At 41.2% G+C, this 6,000-nt stretch overlaps 1 long non-coding RNA gene across 2 annotated transcripts in view; it reads left to right on the top strand.

Moving 5' to 3' along the window:
* The first annotated feature begins 521 nt into the window (after nucleotides 1-521).
* Nucleotides 522-6,000, top strand: part of LOC122918090 — a 41,361-nt gene continuing 35,882 nt past the window's right edge. For both annotated transcript variants that reach the window (XR_006386551.1, XR_006386552.1), the window contains exons 1-2: nucleotides 522-599; nucleotides 1,278-1,427. This is a non-coding gene — a long non-coding RNA (uncharacterized LOC122918090). The remainder of the gene's footprint in view (nucleotides 600-1,277; nucleotides 1,428-6,000) is intronic.

Raw genomic sequence — 6,000 nt, 5'->3', positions numbered from 1 at the left:
CATGCCCTTCTCCATTTTGGGCCCAAGTTCATTATCTGGCACATGTGAAATGGAGAATTCAAACAATTACCCGAAGTTTGTGGGACCTGGAAGGAAACCTTGGACCACCGAGTCAACAAGTCTGCTTGAGACATGAACTGTAGACAAAACTACATGGGTGATGATCTCTCTGAAGACTCAGCCAGGGTGGGAAAGAAGCCTCTTACCCTTTAGCCACCTACTCTCGCCCACTCTCGCCACTCTCGCCCGCTCTGAAGCATCTGAAGGAACCACTAATCTACTTTTTTTTTCCCCCCAAATATTTTATTTATTTATTTTAGCAGTGGAGGGGCTGTAAGGAGCACACATAGAGGGACAAGCAGACTGTGCTGAATGTGGAGTGCTACATGAGGCCCAATTTCAGGACCCTGAGATCATAACCTAAACCAAAATCAAGAGTCAGATGCTCAACTGACTGAGCCAACCAGGCGCCCCTCCACTAATCTACTTTCTGTCTCTATAGATCTGTTCTGGACATTTCATATGAATCGAATTTTGTGGTCTTTGGTGCTGGCCTCTGTCTCTCAGCATTACTGTTTTCAAGGCTTCTCCATGCTGCGGTGAGGATCACAACGTCATTCCTTTTTATAGCCAAACAACATTCCATTGCACTTCTCTCCCTCTGTCCTTCCACCCACTCACGTGCACCCACGCTTGTGCTCTCTCTTTCTCTCTAAAATAAATCTTTAAAAAAAATCATGGGTCCAATGTATACTTTAATCAATACATATTATTTGTTTCTACTATATGTCAGGCTCCGGGCTAGGCACTAGGGTCTTAAAACTAGTTAAAAAGGAATAGAGCCTTTAAAATATTTATTGTGTGGAGGGGGTGCTTACAGGAAGGACCCTTTACACAGTCTAGGTACCAGGAGGGTTTCCTGGAGGTGGAGGGATGAAAGTAAATTCTCATCAGAAAATAAGGGGTGCCCGAAGTATTCGAGGGGAGAAACCCATGCTGGAATGTTTGGGAAGTGCCCTCTGGATGGCCCTACTTTTTTTTTTTTTTTTGCCTTTAGGCCACAATCTTGATTAGAGTCTGATTTCTTTCATTTCCCAATCTGCAATGGGTGGATATAATTCTTTCTTGAGGAAAATAAATCATAACTAAGACTTTTGTAAATATTGCTAGCTTTTGATTATTTGTACTAATTAAAGGGGAACGTATAATTCAGGATGGCAACAATGTAAACAGGGCTTATATTGACTTTGGAAGATGTTTTTTCTGTTGATTCCCAGATGTTGCTGTGTCAGATGTTCTCAGAACACACAGATCCGACTATAACATGACACCCTAGGAAATGGAGTCTGTAGTCCTTCAGGATGATACGTTGGCCTACGCAGAAAGAGATTCTCTCACCAATGCCTGTGATTTGTACCTTTCCTATGGTGAGTTAATTGTTTGGGTCTTAAACTTTCTCTCCTGATTTTTGCTAAAGAAGAATAATTCTAAAATCTTTTGCTCTATTTTAGAATGACAAAAATCCTCAGAGATTGCCCATGTTGCCCTATCTTTCTTGGTACCCTAAAACCTTTCTGCCAAATACAGGGGAGGAAAAGAAATTCTTTTGATATGATAAAATTCTTTTGATAAGACCCTGTGGCTTTTTTTTTTTTTTAAAGATTTTATTTATTTATTTGAGAGAGAGAGACAGTGAGAGAGAGCATGAGCGAGGAGAAGGTCAGAGAGCGAAGCAGACTGCCCATGGAGCTGGGAGCCTGATGTGGGACTCGATCCCGGGACTCCAGGATCACGCCCTGAGCCGAAGGCAGTCGTCCAACCAACTGAGCCACCCAGGCGTCCCGACCCTGTGGCTTTTTAAGTAAGTGCGAATAACTTATTCATTCATGTCCCATGTAGCACACTAGACATAGTCATAGACCATACACAAACATACAATGGGCCACATTTTAGATGACTTCTGAGGGGTCACCAATACAGAACAGACCCTAATCACAAATAAATAATATTTCCAATTGGTCAAAGTAAGAAACAGATTCACGTATGTGCAATAAATCCTGAAGCTCATTTGGGCTATGTGTGGAAAATTAATAATAAGTCTTTATTAAATTTCTTAAAAAGTTTTGGAAAATAAAAAATCCTTGAGTATCTGGTTTGAATGAATGATAAAAAGTAATTTGTTGGGGAGCCTGGGTGGCTAAGTGGGTTAAAGCCTCTGCCTTCAGCTCAGGTCATGATCCCAGGGTCCTGGCATGGAGCCCCACATCAGGCTCTCCGCTCCGTGGGGAGCCTGCTTTCTCCTCTCTCTCTGCCTGATTGTGATCTTTGTCTGTCAAATAAATAAATAAAATCTTTTAAAAAAAGTAATTTGTAGTTAGCACATCAGTTATATATTTGTTATCTATTGCTACATAGCAAATTATCGCAAAACTTACTGGCTTAACATAACAATAAATATTTATTACTTTCTATAGTTTCTGGAAATGGATTAGTTGAGTGTTTCTGGCTCAGGGACTATCACTAGACTGCAGTCAAGCTGTAAGCTGAGTCTACAGTCATCTGAAGTCCAGCCTGGGGCTGGAAGACCTGCTTTCAAGATGGCGCACCCACATGGCTAGAAAACTGGTAGCTCAGTCCCCTTTGTAGTGAAACTTGCTATAAGACTGAGTGTCCTCACAGCATGATAGCCAGTGTCATGGTCATGATCCAGAACAAGACCTGGGGTGGGGGGGCAAAGCAGAAACAGCAATGTCTTTCATGACCTAGCATAATTTACACGCCATCCCTTGTGCCATATTTCATTGATCACACCAAGAAACCCTGATACAGTGAAGGGAAGATTGCACAAGGTTGTGATACCAAGAGATGGGGATCACTCAGTGCCATCTCGGAGGCCGACCACTACGGTTATCAGTACATAAATTGGAAATGAGTCATTCAAAAAGAGAATTGGATTAAATACTTTTCTACTCCGGCAATCACCATCTGACTACTACTGTTATTAAAAAAAAACAAAACTCCAAATGAGTGAGCCAAATTATGAATTTGAGTTCTTTTAGGATGAGAGATTTATGAACAGCATCAGGATGGGTCATGAGCTCAAGGTTATGGAGGACCATGTATAATTAGCGGATTCTGCTCTTCACCTTCGTGAGCGTAGAGCCCTTGGGTATTGGTACGCTACCCAGATTCTCTGAAACACAATAGCAGGCCCATCCACAGTGATTCCATGCCAGCTCCTGTGTCGTCTCCATGTGGCTACCCAGCTTGCTTGGATCTAGTGGTGGTTTCCAGCCATCTCTGTACAGTACTGAGTACTCAGTACTCAGTACTGCCCTGTACTAAGCACGTGGCACACTCTCAGGGGCAACCCTCAGATTACATGCATGTCCCAGACCACTAGGTGTTACCCCATTTTTTCCTTCTTAATTGAGGGAACACATCAGAATACCAGTGAATGAGAGAGGGGTTATCCTAGGGATAAACTTCACCCTGTTCTAATGTATATAAGAGAAGCATGTGTATACATAAGCAAGGCATTTGCAAATGTTGGTGCATTAGCTATTAGTAGTAACACGTCACTTGCAGATTTTAGTGTTTTCACCCTGAGACTGAGGGCCTCAGTAAGGACACTGTCTTGGTGAGTTCAAATCTGAAACATGGGCTGGCCTGTTAGTACTTCCATGTTTCCTGGTAGGCTTGCAAGCATCTAACGCTGATTATAAGGTGAGCTTAGTGAGAGGTTCTGTGTGACAGCGTCCTGTCCATTTAAACAGCCTTGGCTGCTTCCAGCAAATGGACTGAGAGGTATGGAAAGCAGAGCTGTAGACCTTGGCTTGTCACCACTGGAGTGTTTTCAGACTGTCTCCTGTCTTCCCACATCAACTCATTGTTTTTGTTTTTGCCTCTGTGTCTCTTATTCTCCCACCCTGTTTTCTTTGTGCATTGGCTGTGGTACCCACCAGGTCCCTGGGCTCCAATGACTGGTGCAGATGTGTTCGTTGAATTCACTCTCTGGATCTGAGCAACCTTGACTGAGCTGTGCCAAGAGCTCCTCCCTTCTCACTAGCCCTTGGCCTGAGTCTGTCCCTGTTCCCTATAGCCCCAGGGGACTCGGGTGGGGCGCACACACCTATTCTTCCACAGAAATGCATCATTACCTCTGGAGGAAAATAAGTCAGTGACCATTAGTTAGGATCATTATCGTAATTATAATCCATCAAATGAATTTTCACTTATTATAATTCAATTCAAATTCAGATATGTGTTCCTTAAGGCTTTTTTAAATTCCTGTCTTAGTTCATGGGCGTATTTGTAGGGTGAGTTTTCTTTTCTTCCATTTAACACAGGAGAAAACCAAGGTCAAGAGAAGGTAAGCCACATAGCCACTAAGCTACGGGGACAGGATTAGAGTCTCAGACTTGTGACATTTGGTCTAAGTGATTTTCATAATGCTATAAACGGTACTGAAAAATGTCAGAATGAAAAGTGTCAATGACTTAGATTACTTAATGGATTATTTGATGGGAGTACTTAATGATGACTCTTTTAAGAAAACTGGACTAAAAAGTTTTCTTAAAAGATCATTCCTTTAAGAATTTTAAATTAAGTAAAAATCAATTAATTTGTATAAATTTTAATTTTTTTAAATTAAATTAAAATTAAAATTTAAAATATTTAAAATTTTAAAGATTTAAAATTAATTTAAAATTTTAATGTTTTTAAATTAATATGATTTAAAAATAATTTTTAAAGAAAATGTGTAATAACTTTCACCATTACCATGTAATAATTATCTTCAAGTATTAAAAAATTAAATTAGACTTAGTTAAGTTGAATAGAAGGGAATAGCAAGGAGCACCGGACTGGCTCAGTAGGTAGAGCATGAGACTCTTGATCTGAGGATCATGAGTTCAGACCCCATGACTTCCTTTGCTAGAATTCTGAACCCCATGAGTTCAGACCCCATGTGGAGCCTACTTAAATACATACACACACGCACACACACACACAATTAAAAATTAGAAAGGCAGTGGCAAAAGTATCAGAATTATGGGGTATTTGGAAAGAAGTGCAGCTTTCCAAGAGAAGAGGGTACAGGTTGTCTGGTCATTTTCTGCAGGCCGCCTGTCCCATCAGTGGTCCAGAAACGCGCCATTGAGAAGACTGTGATTTTGCTCTGGAAGTCCCCCAAGTTTGACGTAGCACAGTTGCTGTTGGACACATTGTCACGGCCACCCAAAACACTGGCTGGTTGATTGATCTCATGAGATTATTTAGTACAGCTAATGCTTCCATTGAGCTTTTTTTTTTTTTTTTTCTTTTCTGTCTTGGAGTACTATGTGGAGATGAAGAAAGGATTCTAGCAAGAGTTTTCTCTAGAGGCCAAAACATAACCAGTAAATTCTCAATGTGTGGTCCAGCATCATCACTGTTATTGGGGAATGTGCTGGAAGTCTAAGTCTTCAGGCCTCACCCAGAGCTACTGAATCAGAAACTCTGGGTGTGTGGCCTAGAAATCTGTATTTTCATAACCCCTCCAGTTGCTTGTTCATGCTCAGTTCTGAGAGCTGCTGGGAGATGGAAGTTAAGAACACGAACTCTGCGCTCTGACTTCCTTTGCTAGAATCCTGGCACAATCAGTTATTCACTGTGTGACTCTGGAAAAATTGCTGGACTTCTCTGTGCTTTAGGTTTTCCATCTGTAAGTATCTGGAGAGGATTATGGTACCACTTTCAGAAAGTAGTTATAAGGATTAAATTTGTGAATATACTTAGAGTAGGACCTGGCACATAATAGAATGTTAGTCAGGATTCTCAGAAGACATTTTGTCATGGAATAATGGAAGAATTTTTCTCTTTGGTTCCTCTTACCATAAGAACCCATGAAGCTCTCACGTGGCTTTCTCTGAGAAGGGGCTAGAAGCTGGAGCTGTGGGGATAGCCCAGAACATAGGATACATTCAAAGCCCTGTCTACACATATCACTAGCGATAACCC

Source organism: Neovison vison, chromosome 10 (genome assembly GCF_020171115.1).
Source record: "Neovison vison isolate M4711 chromosome 10, ASM_NN_V1, whole genome shotgun sequence".
Lineage (NCBI taxonomy): Eukaryota > Metazoa > Chordata > Mammalia > Carnivora > Mustelidae > Neogale > Neogale vison.
This window is presented reverse-complemented; position numbering and strand designations above follow the sequence as displayed.